Genomic DNA, 15,458 nt, shown 5'->3' with positions numbered 1-15,458 from the left:
GCCTCGACGTCTCACAAACCTATGGGCCTCCATGGCCTGATGCAAGATAGCTTTACCTTTACCTTTTACAGTTTCCTGAATTCTTATACCATGCATTTCGGTGAGTCTGACGTTTCGAAGGAACTATACTCTCTATCTTCAGGGTCGAACTGTAAGCAATATAAGAAACCAACAGAAGCAGATCGAAAATTCAGAAAATTTTCTTCATCAGATGAAATGTATTTTACATGTTCTGGGGCTGAATTAACACTCCTAGACTTCGAGAAAGTAAAGAAATAAGAAATCAGTTATATAAATGTAATCTGAACAAGGGAACACAAAAGCAACTAAAGAACCGACATGAACACGTTTTAAAAGTGGATGAAAATTAGCTCCAAAAGTATATTTATAAATGAAAAGCACAGTGGATACAGAAACACAGGAAGGTACACAACTGGATTTGAAGATGGTTTCAGTTAAATGTGTAAGAAAATAAAAGCCTTATATTCAAAATACGAAAAGGCCAAGAAGAGTTTAACGACCAGAAGAAAATGATTAGAAAGGATTTGAAGAAAAGAGCTCTTTCTGAGGCCAGTCTCCTTACTTCAGAAGGATCTTATCATGCGTGTGTTCGTTTCTTCCGCGCAGGAACTGTGAGCCAAATTAATATTGCCAATATTATTTGACAGTGTACGAACCGAAATAAATGTTATCTCCACAATTTTTGTGTAAATAAACGCAGGACGTTGCAGTTTGTGTTGTCTAATATCACATCCATTCCCCTTAAAAAGAAATCGAGACGCTCTTTCATAGACTTTGAGTTTTCAACAGCGGTTACCTTTGAGATTTCGCCCTTCATGGTTGTGGCAAAACATGTAATGTTGTAAGTGGACACTAAGGTATGCCACACACCGGCCTACGTCAAGACATGTAACAGTCAAGACACGATATCTGCGACATGACGCAAAGAAAGAAGCACAGTTGAAACGAAAACCGCCGCAGACTGGTCTGAGTCATGACGTCAGCATACGGCGGTGTTCTTATCTCATTCGTTTCAACTGTTCTCCTTTCTTTGCTTCATGTAGCAGACATCGTGTCTTGACGCATGCCGGTGTGCGGCTTACCTAATGTGGCGTAGGGAAATATTTCCTCCGCCTTCATGGTCGAAATGAGTTGGAGCCCTGTCCCTTGGTTCTGAGCGGTCACCTAATTTACAACCTGCGTACATTGCTTACCCACATTCTCCACCAAATAATTACGAGCCTGAAGATGGGCAAAGGAAACTCCTCCGAAACATGGGTAACCATCTGCCAGACTACACGTTATAAAAGCCACAAACCCGCAATCAGATACTTTTTTGAACAAATATAACTTTTTTATTCGCATACACGCACATATATTTCCATCTGGAATACAAATTGTTGTCTTGTCATACTTCTCTAAGACGACATGTTTCGGTTGTATCCGACCGTCATCGTGTGCACCTTGTAAAAACTATGCCACGTATAGTGAGGCTTAACCATTGTTGAGATTGTTACCTAGCAACGACTAGTGCAAGCAGTCATAGAAGACTTTAGGTGTTATACGTAATTACAGTAATCCTTAGAGTTTTATAATTAAATATAGTTATAACGTTTGAATATCGAATAAATCGATGCGCTAAACCAAACGAGACTCTATAGGAAGGTGCCCTCTATCCCTTGGAAGCGGGTTCGAATACCTCCACCGTGACCCTTCGAGTCGTAGGAGGCGACGAAAAGGGAAGTCTCAGATATGAGACAGTAACGTATGGTCTCCATTATCGAGGGTCTCGGACCCGAGAAAGGCTGCGCTGGCAAGGATCGGCAGCATATACAAAAGATGGGCCCGTCCTCTCGTCAGAGAGGGTGTCCACAAAATAAAAAACAAGACCGTAACTGTCAATCAGTAATAAAAATCTGGTGGCAAGCCCTGATAGTTGCTTTATGTCAAGACAGACTGGCCGACTGACCGTCGGTCGTAAAATGAGACTCAGACTCAGACCGACTCTGTAGTCACTAACACATGTAACAATACATTAGAGTGACTTAGAGATTTTTCCGCGCTTTTGGGCTACATATATTGTTGCTTTGTTTGTATGTACAAAGATTATCAGTAGAGTAAATTGAAACAATATTACACTTATCACGTTTCTAACTCGTTTTTCCTAGTTCGACGAAGAAGTGCGAACACTGAAAGCAGCGTGACCGGCCAATGTTCTGAAGTTCAGGCTAAACATTGAAGCCTGTGTCTTGTTCAGTTACGTAACATAGTCTCCACAAAGGTATTCTGCAGTGCATGATCGAATAACTGAACAGTACATGGGCGAGTGTGTACGTACAATATTACTGAGTTTATGCAGCTAAACAATGTTAGTTTATAAGGGATGAGCAGGTAGGAACAAAAGCAGATATGCCCTCACATTCATAGTGTGCGGTTTCTCAGCTAGTGGTTAGCGGAACTTGGCTTCTCGAAAACGCGCGTCTTCAGTAGATATTGCAAGATACGAACAATCTATTGTTATGTAGATCTCTCTCTCTCTCTCTCTTGTTGCTCCCACTTTGGAGCATAGCACAGCCTTGAAACGCCTTGTTTCAATTCAGTTTCTTAATCTTAAGAAAGTCGGTAGGGCACCTTGGGCTTGGGATCAAACCGTCGCAAGCCCCGCTACCTACACAAGCAGAGAATAAACGCAGACATCCATGCCTTCAGTGGGATTGAAACTCACAACCCCCATTTCGAGCGAGCGAAGAGAATATTATATATATCAGGATTTCTTAAACTTTTTTGTGGCATGGACCTCTTTTGCAGTCTGATGAAGCCTGTGGAACTCTTCTCAGTATTATATTTTTAAATGCATTAAATAAATACATAGAATTACAAAGGAAACTAATTATATCGAAATACGGTCATCAAAATATTTAAAAATCAAACTTATGTTACAGTAATATATGTGTTTCTTTATTCACGCATTAAATAACAAGATAATACATTTAAAATATTAGCAAGTTGAAGTTAAATTATATTTTTTAAAGACATATCAGTGTGAGGAATATTGTTGCTTACCTTGAATAAAGCCGCGCCATAGCTCAAGCGGTTAGTCACTGGCTTCCCACCGCGGCGGCCCGGATTCGATCCTGGGTCTGGTCAAGTGGGACTTGTGGTGGACAAAGTGACGCTGGGGCAGGTTTTCTCCGAGTACTTCGGTTTCACCCGCCAATCTTCATTCCACCAATTACTGAACAATCACCCTCACCTATCTTCTGGGGCTGGTACAATAGGCCAGAAGTGGCCTCAGTACATAGGATTTAGTCCCACCCCACTAGCAAACAAAAAAATACCTTGAATAAGAACGTTAAACTGTGGTGTGGCCTTTGAGAACGCAGCGGGCCTGTCATGTTGAACATCCAACCGATTTACATTTATGCTTTGATGGTTAGAAGTGCAAGATATATGGTTGCAAATGGAATTAAATCCTCCATACCTCGCTTTACAAGGAATACCAGAATTCTCCAAGGCTTTTTGGAGTTAAACTCCAATTGTAGTAAGTTAGTCCTAAGATCAATGAGTTCATCTTTGATTAGTTCAATATTTCCTATACAGTATATATCAGAAAGAAAAGGACTATGAATCCATGGTTCTGCTTTAATACCAAGACTGAAATAACTTATAATAGAGTTCTGAAATGTTTCCAGGTATTCGTAGATTTCCCTCTTCAAAGAAACTGATAGAGAATTTGTATCTCAACTCCACCTTTCTAAAGCACTTTCTCCAATATTTTGAAAGTTTTCAAGGATATTAGCCTCTATTTTCTTCCTCCAAGTCGACAGCTTAGCCCCCAAAAGCATTGAATTCTTCAGTGACACCCGTAATTGTGACTTCTGGACCTTGAAACGAAAGCTGCATCTCATTCGTATGGCTAAAAATATCTGCGGGATAAGCGAACCCATGGATAAAATCCTTTCTTCCAAAGTGTTCAAAGAATGGGTTTTCATTTTCTTTCAGAAAAAGTATAATTTTGCCCTTAGAACAAAAGCTTCAAGACTTGAAAATCAGCGAACTTCTGTGTTGTACAGAAGCACTTTATACTATGGTCCACATTTCTCAACAAAGTGTTTTAAAAATGCTGTGATTCAGAGATCAGCTTCTGATAAAGTTTGTGACTTATATGGCAGTTGACAAAATTTCTTTCAGGGTTGCTGGAAGAGTCTTTGTATTTTTTCAGGTATTATACGAACCCTGACAGCCTCTGTGGTCTAGTGGTCAGCGTTCCTGAATACAGATCCATAAAATAAAAATTGTGATAGGGTACGCATATGCGTGGAACCTCCTTCTCTATCCTAGTTCCACGCATGTGCGTGCTCTATCACAATTTTTATTTTATGGTTTCTTGTTATCGCCTACCGAACTAGCCTAATTCTATATGTTGAAATACAAGCTGGGTAAATCTAACAGAAGTTGTCCAGTGATTGAGTTTAGCTCTTTCTAAGGGGTACAACTGAGTAGGTGTCTTCCTTTCTCACCTGAAGACGGAAACAGATCCAGCTTTCGAAATGTCGTGTCCTCTATTACCTAGAATTCCGAACGATGGAAAAAGTCCAAAAACCAAGTAATTCTGTGTGTCATCCACCATCGTCAAAACCCTTTAGAACCAAATTTAAGAAATAGATGAGAGATTATGGACTGGATTCATCTGGCTCAGTATATGGTGCCATTGGCTGGCCCTTGCGAATGTTATAACGAATATTTGGGTTCAATAAAATCCCATGGATTTAGGAATCTTGAGCTACTATTGTTTCTCCATGAAATATCGTCCTCCACGGAGTAAGTTCCTTCGTTGGTTATTTATTTATTTGGATAGATACAGGGGAAGCCCCACACTCAGATTTCTTTCTCTGTGTTCGAGTTTTGCGCTGTTCCTTTCACTTCTCTTTCTCGTGGCATTGTCTCCATGAATCGGGCTTGTGGCAGGCATAGCCTTAAAGTGGAAGTGAAATAAAAATTAAATCAGAGAGACTACCCAGAATTCCCCTATGGCTTGCCCCCCTGAATTGTGACCTAATTGTTCTGAGGTACCTATTGGTCCGTTTCCACTAGAACGTACTTCTTAGCATCAAGTATTTATTGGGGCGAGACGGCCAGGCGCCCGATTCTTGGAGCACTTTAACCCGGGCCTGACAACATATCTCCATTAGAAGGGGCTTCCGCCCAGTCTTGTTCTTTATTCATTTATTTTGTGTGTCCACTAGAACTGACAGCGACATGGGTCAATTTAGGAGCGGGAGGGCTGTAAGTTTGGCGCTGTCTCAGTGTTAAAGTGAAAACCAGCGTCTATACTGACGCCCGAAATTAAGTAGATCAGTTTCCTGGCCTTGGGTCGGCGCGGATTCAATTATGTAAGGACTTGCAATCTAGGATCACGGCTTCTGACCCTACTCAGGGCATGCTCTTCTGTGTAGATGACGTTCGAACGGTGTAGTAACCCCGTAGAGAATCCTATGAAGTGTACAAAGAATTCATTGCTCCAGAATTTTTTCTGTACATATGAAGTTCCCAAATCAGAAAGTCTGTGACGCCGTGTTGACGGCAGTAGTTTACTCACATTTTGTTGGAACTTACAGTGTTTTTTTGATCTTTGCTTGGTGTAATTTTCTATCTTGATTATGGAGATATTTCTCATTAACAAAGATCATATCAAAGTTTATGTAAATATTTATGGAGTGTGTTCTTGTCCTTTTGAATTTTCCATTATTTTCTTAATTGATTTCATTTTAATTTAAACTCGTTGAAGCGAGATGTTTTAGTCCAGTTGTAGTGTGCTATTTACGAATGTCTAACCTATTAATATGATGGACCTAATTCATAGTGTTGCGTATACGCCCGTTGCTAAGGGGTGTATATATACACAGCGACCGTTGCTAGGTAACGACCGCAACATGCAAGCATTCAACAATATAACAACGGTGATGCAACCCGTTTCTAGGCAACGGATCGGCAAACACGGCATCTGCAACAATTGAATGATTGTTGAAAACGTTGTTTTCTATTCGGTCCGTGCAAAGTGATTATAAGGAAGACAGTTGCGGGCGATCCAGTTATTCCTGTATGAAGGCGGGGTCGAATACCTCCACCATGACCCTGCGAGTCGTAGGAGGCGACGAAAAGGGACTTCTCAGATCTAAGGCAGTAAAATATGGTCGTGAACCCCAAGGAACTCAGACCCGAGAAAGACTGCGCGGGCAAGGGCCGGCATCTCTACAAATGACAGACCCGTCCTCTCGTTAGAACGCCCCCCCCCAAAAAAACAAGACAGCAAATGTCAGACAGTAATAAATATTTGGCCATGAATCCCAGATGAGGGTCGACACGAAGACTTACTGACTGACTGACTGACTGACCGACCGTCTGTCGCAATGTGACTTTGACTTTGAATTTGAATAGTTTTCAGTTTTAAGTGCAGTTCCTTTCAAGTGAGTTCTCGGTAGGAAACAGACGAGAGAAATTCAGTTTTGAGTTCCAGAGTGATTCAACAAGAAATGTCAATAGGACTTCGTAGTGTTTTGAAGTACTAGTTTCAGTGTTGAGATCCGATGCTAGGAAACGACTAGTGGAAACTGAGAATCGTAGTGCGTGTGCAACGGTGAACTGTAAATTGTGTAAATCAGCGATAGCGCTGTATTAATTGTAATTAAGAGAGGCTGTAACTAAGGTACTAATAAATCCAATCACCCGAACTAGAACCCGTCATTTTCGTCGCGCGTACCATCCTACACATGACAATAAATTGTGGAGATTAGCAACAACGCTGTAATTACTTGTAGTTCCGAATGGTGTTTATAAGTGGTAAATAAATCCATTCACCAATCCAAACCCCTTCTGTAGTCATACACACCTGAACAACGTGACAATATCATATGCGCTGTAGCATAAGAATCGGAGCCAAAGAATTGGTTTCAGTAATGGAACATTTCCTGACCTGTCTTCATCCTCCGCTGCATACGGAAAGAAACGCTTATGGCGTCATGGCCGTTTGTCTGTCCGCCATAATAACATTTTCACAAACTGACGGAGTTTAGAGGATACTTCACCACTTTCTAGTTTTGCCATTGAGGTGGAGCCACACAGGCGATTCTTAAGCAGGTTAACGATGTTTCTATAGCAGCACGTCTCCGAACACCACGAACATCACGCACACCTCAACATCACCTACACACCGTAACGGCACATTTGATTCCCGCTCATGTATTGTGAACTGCCTTGTGAATGTGGGTGGCAAGTGGGGGGGGAGGGTTATGATTGATTTCCAAGGAGGAGTTTCAGAGCGTACGTGAGTAACCTCATGGATACAGGAAGCCGTTTGTACCTCCTATGCCTGGGTTCTCGAGTTCTCCTTGCTGTTAACATTCCATTCCAATAACGTAATTTAAACTGTCACGGTTTAAGGGTGACTGTACACGTGATAGGGATTGGTGAATGAATTTATTGATCATTTATTCACCTCTCGGAACTACAAGTAATTACAGCGCTACGGCTAATGTCTTCATATTACAAATCGCTACGACACCTGCTGGCTTTATCCAGCCTGCGTTTTCTTCACCAGCCGTTCTGCTTCTAACAGTGGAGATTCTTCAGGTTCTGGCGCTCACGTCTTTAGGTCTTTCCTTCGTCGACTGTCGGTTCAGAACTGCCTACCACCTAATCCCTCAACTGAAATGGCTCAATGTCTTCTCAGTCTCCCTTGCAGAGCTCAACTGCACTCAGCTGCCAAACCTCAACTCTCTTCCTTTATAATCACTTTGCACGGACCGAATAGGAAGCATCGTTTCGAACAATAATTCTTGGTTGCTCAGGCGTCATGTCACATTAAACTTATTTCCATGCTACTGTCGAGTGCATTCTCTCAGGATGTAAGTTCAGTATCCATAGCAACAGTTGTAAACAATTCAAATGGTCCCGTGTTTCAAAATAGTTTTATTCTCACTTGGCATAAAACGTACTGCTACTCAATTGGAGATGAAGTGTTGATGTGTTTATGGAAATAATTTTTTTTCCCCTTGGCACTATAGCCCCAGTGGGCCTAGGCCTACCCCTCCATGAACTTCTCCGTTCACTTCGGTTTTTCTAAATCTTACACATTCGGTAGGACTCCTTGGGCGGGTGATCAGCTCGTCGCAAAGCCTCTACCTGTACACAGACATAGAAAAACGCACACACACAAACTGAACATCCATGCCCTGAGCGGGATTCGAACCCACGATCCCGGTTTACAAGCGAGCGAAGACAGTACATGCCTTAGACCGCTCGGCTACCGTGACCGGCTTATGGAAATAATCGCCTTAAGTATTTCAGCAGATCCTCCCCTCTTCTGTCTACTGTCTGTTACTACTTGGTGAAGGTAACTGCATTTATCTCTGGTTCAGCTGCTACGTTCACAGTGTTCCTGAGAGGGGACGGGGTGTCTGAGCTTCTCCTCTTGCAAGGAAAGGCGGGTTCTCCACAAAGAAAATTAATATGAGTTAAATCGAAGTTCGTGACGTAAAATAACAATATAAATAAATAAGGGTGAAACCATTGCTTAAGTAACTCAAATATGCATTTGCAGCAACAGTGATTGGGGAACCTTGGTTCCAAGGATTATCTTTTAAAACGTTATTAAATTGCGTTTTGAATTGGAATAAATCTACTTTATATATTTTTTTCGCGCGTTTCGTTGTGTGAGTAACGAATAATAGAATATTCAATCCAGGAGGAAACTTCGCAACACCGTTGACCGGACCCAATATTCTTCACAGACTGCTGCTGTAACTGTAACAGTGCGCGTTTATCAGAGCTAATGACTCATTCTGCTATCAGCAGTTACAGCAGCAATCTGTGAGGAATGGTGCGCCGGGTCAGCGGCGTTGCGAAGTTTCCTCCTTAACTGAACGCACTGTACTTTGGTGGTATTTGCTATTGGAGGCTAATAATCGTGGGTTTTATGCGAGCCAGCATTTTCCTAAAATGATTTTGCAATATCCCAGTTCCACGCAATTGCAACAATTTGTTATGAATATTTTTCTTATTAGCGGCATGGACTTAGCCTGGTCTCAGGTGTTTATAATCTTCATGTTTTGTGACATCGGTTTGTCCAGTGATTGAGGCTAGCTCTTTCTAACGGACCCAACAGAATAGGTGTTTTCCTTCACCTGAGGACGGAAACAGATCCAGTTTCCGAAACGTCGTGTTTTTATTAGTTATCTTAAAAACCAGGACGATGGATAAAGTCCGAAAACCCAATATATCAGAATATTTTTCTTGTTTAAATCAGGACTAACAGTGATAGTTTATGCGATGTTGACGGATTTTAAAGAATTAATTTTTTATAGAAGTTTTGTTACTCGTTAAGCGAAGTACCATACATCATCTGGTTTCCTGTTTCTCCTTGCTGGCTGATTCCATATCATTGGAAGTAACCTGGTTAATATTTAACAACGTAGTAGCTGTCTCACAGAAACTACAGTTCATCTCTACTACAAACACCATCTGGGTGATTCTATATAGGAGAATAACCGCCCCCAATTCTGGAAATTCTGAAATATACGTATAAATAAACGTTGTACACAAAATGAATGCTTTTTGAACGGAACGGTGTATGGTGTATATAGGAAAAACTGCGCTAGTTAATGGTTTGTGTAGTAACCACTGTGCTTTAAGCAGCTAATCGCTTCATCGTTTTTAGAATTTGAAATAAACATATATTAATTTATAAAATTGCAGAATCATGTTCTGTGTAACGCCAGAACCAGGGGCTGTTGGATTTTGCCTGTAGATAAAGAAACAGCCTGTGTGTTATTCCATTAACCTGTCGAATCGTGTGTCAACAGACGCCATGTTACCGAGATGGAAGCAAAACACGCCTCAAACTATGCCAGTCAGTGCAGCGGGGGTGTGTGCCCGTCACATATGCTACACAGCGCCGGCCAGTGAACACGGTTGTCCAAATAAATCATAGAAATATAATATATCTATTAAATTAAGGTCAATCACAATGGCCGCGCTGTCTTAAGTTATAAATAACTTGGTCCGTTTGAACCCTGGGATCATAGGTTCGAATCCCACTGAAGTCATTAATGTTTGTCTGCGTTTATGTTGTGTTTGTCGGTAGCTGCTTTGCTTCGGGCTGCTCCTCCGTCCAAGGACGGAACGGAATGAAGGAACCGTGGATTCGGGGTGATAAAACTCCGAGAAGAGGTTTGAATCTGGACCTCCGAAATGCGAAGCAGGAGTTGTATGTATCGTGACGCGAGTTTGGGAAGCTATGCAATCGAAACAGTGTCATTTCGCTTAGTGGGGGGTGGAGTCCAGCTGGGTCCACTCGGCACGGCGGCCATTGATTGGCCTATTGTACCTGCCCCAGGTGATTATGATGATGGAGAATTTTGTGGAATGAAGATTGGCAAGGGAAACCGAAGTACTCGGAGTAAACCCGCCCCAGAGCCACTTTGTCGACCACAAATCCCACTTGACCAGACCCGGCATCGAACTCGGGCCGCCGCGGTGAGAAGCCAGCGACTAACCGCTTGAGCTGTGGCGAGGCCTAGGCAGGGTCATTAGTCGCATGATTATTTCAAAACACTAAACTGGATCAAATAAGGATCTGGTGCTGGTCTTCGTTAAGGTGCGTTTGCGTAAAAGACCTAAGTACCTCTGGCGAGAAGTTCTTCAGATTGGAAAAAAATTGTTTTTGGAAATATACCATCGTTTGCCTTGTCCATCAGAACGAAATGTAATTTCCATATTCTGTCTAATCTCTTTAAAGCAAGCACCATTTTTCACATAATATTTGCTTTGTGGCTACGTTTGTTAACTCCACTCAGGAAAACAAATATTATCTGGAAGGAAATACTATATATATATTTAAATTTAATTATGGAGTCGGGATAGCTCAGTCGGTATAGGGATAGACTACGGGCTGGACTGCTGGGTTTCGAGTCCTGGAAGCAGAAAGAGTTTTTTCTCTGCTCCACGCCGCCCAGACGGATTGATTCCCACCCAGCATTCTGTCCACCTGGCGGCTAGGACTGTGTCGTCTGGAGTAAAGCGGCCGGTATTTGAAGCAGAAAACTCACCTCAGTCTAGTGCTCAGTTCGAGAACGGTGGAGCTATGCCTCCGGTACCCCACAAATCTTCATAGCGTGGTGCTTAAATAATTAAGCACAGGGACAACTTTACATTTTACTGTATATCAGTAGACGTAAAGGGTTGATGATAAAAGCTGTCTTGAGTGGAGAAGGTAAGCCTGGTATTAGTGAAGATAATTTTATGTAATTTTGATACTTTTTTCCGAAGATAACGAAATTTTTCAGTATTGCAGTGAAGGGTTCTCAGTGTTTATTGATTTTCTTATATTTTACTAAATCACTAAGATGTTTAGTCCTCTGCTAGAAAAAAAATTAAAAATGACCTTCCAAAAATATTTAAATCATACCTATAATTGAAACATCCGCAGGTGAAACTCGTTTATACACATGCTGAAATTCATAAATATAAGTAGTGTAACTGCTTATAAAATTCACGTCAGTTCGGTAGAGTTAAACTTGAGTATATTGGACTCACAGCCTCTCCTTAATAATATTGTTACGTGTATACTCATTGCCAGGTAACGGCTCAATAAATATATAATGCCCGCGGTAAACACGCCTCACCGATAAGGAGGACGTTTTCTGTGTGGTCCTAGCCCTGACGGTGCGTTAAACACACCTAAAATAATACGGGACAATAGAAGACTATATCTTTCGTGAGGTCCGTGCAAAGTTGTTATAAAGAAGAATTCTGTTGAGCAGGATAGAGTGGAGAGTCGAGTTTCCGGACGCCAGCCTGCCGGGACATAAGCTTGGGAACAGAGGAATTGAACTGAGTTGAGTCTTCGGAATTGGCGGTTGCAGAATTATGGGAAGAAAGGAATTGGGTTGTGAAAGAAGACTTTAGGTGTGATTTGGCGTTACAGTGAGACTGTGATAAATCCGTTGCCAGGATGTGACTAGTTAAGACCGCGAACTCTAGTGCTGGTGTTACTGTGAACTGCAAAGGTGCAGAATAGCGATAGCGCTGTACTGCCTGTAGTCCCGTGTTGTGAATGTACAAGGTGCAATAAGTCCTACTATCCAATCCAAAACCCGTCTTATATATCACCCGTACACGTGACAGTATGGTGATATTTGCATCTTGTCACCACTGACAGGCTTACTCACTACCATGTTTATGTTCCTCTCTGAAAGAACGCCATATTCATTCCAGGGCCGCTACGTGTCAGCGTTGAGAAATCTCATACCCCTATTTCAGGAACCAGTCTCATCTTAGAGTAAAGCTAACAAGCTTGTAATTACTGTTTACTCTGTGCTTAGTATTCCGAACAAAATCATGACAGTTCCCCTTATTTGTCTCCTCAGTTTATTTAGCGACAATAAGAGATGTGTTAATGCTGAATCAGATACGAACTGATGACTATGAAGCGTGAATAAATTCTTGGCGCCCTGTGCTAATATAGAGATTTTACAAGAAACGCTGAGAAAAATACAACACCAAGTATATCACAGTCGGTGTAGTGATGGGCTAAGGAGTAATTGGCCTGCGTTTGATTTTTGATATGGAAGAGATTTTTATGTTCTCTATAGCATCTAGAACGACCCTGGATGCTACCAGCCTCTTAATCGGGGGNGGGGGGGGGGGGGGTGTACGATGGGCTGTTTCTCTGGAAGGAACGCTGCAGGGTAGTGAAGTAGACAACTCATCTCCATCTAGTGCTGTGGTCAAGAACAGTGGAGTTATGGCATAGTGTTTTAAGTATCATAGTTTGCATCCTGTTGTTTATTAATATATAGTATTGTCGCCTGTTTGTCTACTGAGACGCCGGTCTTGGATCTCACGAATTTATTGCAAACTTTTATCCACACTTACACAATTCATAATTTCATTGTCCCAATTACTTCTTCTGCTATAGTCACTTCTGGACTTCAACTGTACTCGGCGACTGCCAACCTTCAATTGTCTTGTCTCCAAGTCCAAGTCAAATTGCGACTGACGGTCATTCAGTCAGTAAGTCTTGGTGTCGAGCCCCATTTTGGGCTCATGACCAAATATTTATTACTGTTTGACAGTTACGTTCTTGCTTTTGTTGGGTGCCCTCTCTGATGAGAGGACGGGTCTGTTTATTACATATGCTGCTGGTCCTTGCCAAGGCAACCTTTCTCGGATCCGGGTCCCTTGGGGCTCTCGGCCATATTTTACTGTTTCAGATTTTAGATTTCCCCTTTCGTCGCCTCTTACGACTCGCAGGGTCACGGTGGAGGCATTCGTCCCCGTCTCCACACGGGCATCTTACCTCACCGTCTTTTCTGATGCATTGAACTCCCGTACATAGGTCTCTCGCGGACTACACAGAAAATAGTCGCGACACTGACACCATAGAAAACCCCGCACTCCCACTGTTGCCTTGCATGTATTCAGTCGCGAGGTGTTAAGCTTTCAGTTACGCTGTGTCCATCCACGTTACATTATTGTACATGAGTTTTGTTTCTCCTGTCAAGACACAACAGTATACCAAACAACTCGCTCACATAACTGAGTTTATTGGTCGTACAATGTCGCAACATTTTTCGGCTCATGGGGCCATCATCAGGCGATACATTAACAGATTAAGTTTCATATGAAAGTGATTAAGTAAAGGGAAAGAAGGACACCATATATTTCGTTTCTTCGTAACACACAATACAGTGGATCCATATAGGAGGACCGTCAGAAGCAATGTGACTTTGACTTTGACTTTGGCGTACAAGAATTGACAAGTTTATGTAATGCTTTCGTTTTAGCTTTAGGTTTTTGTGTGGCCCGCGTACAGCTTGTTTTAAACTTGTAACTACGGAAAAATGTTAACACTCTGAAAGTTACTGCAACTCTACCACATAAACTAAAGACTTCTTCTTCTGACGACTTTTGCTTGTTTTCTCTTTGTCTTGAAAGTCAAAATTATGTTACGACCGACGATCAATCTTGGAATAAAGCACCCGTCTGGGGCTTAAGACCAGATCTATATTACTGTCAGACAGTTGCGGGTGTGTTGATTTGGGCGCTCTCTCTGACGAGAGGACGGGTCTCGTTTTCCAGGGTCTTGGTCAACAGTAATAAGTGTTTTGTCAATATGTACAATATATTTACATTTTACATGTTATTAAATGTATGTATATACAACATAACAACGCCTCTGTCAGTCCAGGCTCCGTACAGCAGATCATGCACTACCATTAGTAGATCCTGCTGCTTGACCGCCGCCATATCTAAGCCTCTTATATTTCCTGTGTCTTTGCCTGACTTTAGGTCATATCTGTTAGACGGTCGTGATAGCAGACATTCCATTCTGCCCTCTGAGATCGCTTTGCGTCGGGAACTATATCTGCTTAGTGAAGCGTTGTGTTAGAGATCCACGTTCGTTGCTATGCGTTGGAATTTGAACACGTTTAGCCAAACGTTACCTAGCAAGGGCTGACTTCACTGCGGGAGGAATGTTTACCCAGCCGTTGGCTGGCAATGGACGTTTGTTCTGACTTTTATATTCCGTCTTTTAAACGGCTCGTCACAATATTAATGTTCGCGTTGCTCTGTCAAGATAATATATAATGAATTTCTTAGACGATCTGAAAAAAATTGTTCTGTGTTAGGTAACGTCAACGATGTTGTTGGCCGTAAGCACAACCGTGCGACGTGTAGAGGACGCAGCTCAAAGCAACCCAATGAAATCAGCCTTTCGTCTCTCTTAGCAGTTTAACGTGAGTACTCGAATGCAATTGGTCACTTCTTATTTAAAATGTAGTTTATTTCAGTGCTTTTTGGTGCAACTCAAATGTTGTGACCACTGCAAAGCCTCAATTTATCCAGCACGTAACATTCTCAGACAACATCTGAAGACTATTCCAGACAAGGCATATATATTATAAATTGCCTGGACGTGACGAGGATCGTCGGACAGACATTTCCTTCCGTCTGTTGATTTCGTTGCAGCGGACTGATATATTCAGAAAATTAGGTTTGCAGATGTGGCATATTTTACTCTTAATGGAATTACTAACAGAAGAGTCAAAGAGACAGAGCATTTAATCTGTTCTTCTATCAAAATACTTTACTGCATTCAGCAAAATTTTGTGTGCTCTATGCCTTTGGGCGATTTCTGATATTTCATTTAAAATGGGACACTGTCAACTGATCATTAAAAATCAGCGGTGTCAAGTACACAAGCAGCTGGAATTGCGAAGTTAAATAAAAAAATCACTAGTCCACCTCTCGTTCATTGCTTTTTCCGATGCCCCTTGTAAAATCATAGCGTCTCTTTCTTTTCCTATGTTTATTCCCGCATTGGTAATGAAATACAGTGCTCGGAAGGCAGCGGTGGAATTCACTTAGCATGTATTCATTTAAACTCATTCTGCACG

The 15,458-nt window shown here is 41.9% G+C and overlaps 1 long non-coding RNA gene across 1 annotated transcript in view; it reads left to right on the top strand.

The window, feature by feature from the left end:
* The window catches only part of LOC111875069, a 98,937-nt gene extending 84,142 nt beyond the window's left edge, over positions 1-14,795 (top strand). The window contains exon 3 of the long non-coding RNA XR_002844664.2: positions 14,691-14,795. This is a non-coding gene — a long non-coding RNA (uncharacterized LOC111875069). The remainder of the gene's footprint in view (positions 1-14,690) is intronic.
* Positions 14,796-15,458: the final 663 nt, after the last annotated feature.

This window comes from Cryptotermes secundus, unplaced genomic scaffold, assembly GCF_002891405.2.
Source record: "Cryptotermes secundus unplaced genomic scaffold, Csec_1.0 scaffold2475, whole genome shotgun sequence".
NCBI classification, from domain to species: Eukaryota; Metazoa; Arthropoda; class Insecta; order Blattodea; family Kalotermitidae; genus Cryptotermes; species Cryptotermes secundus.
Note: the sequence above shows the minus strand (reverse complement) of the source record. Positions and strands in the feature narration are given on the sequence as shown.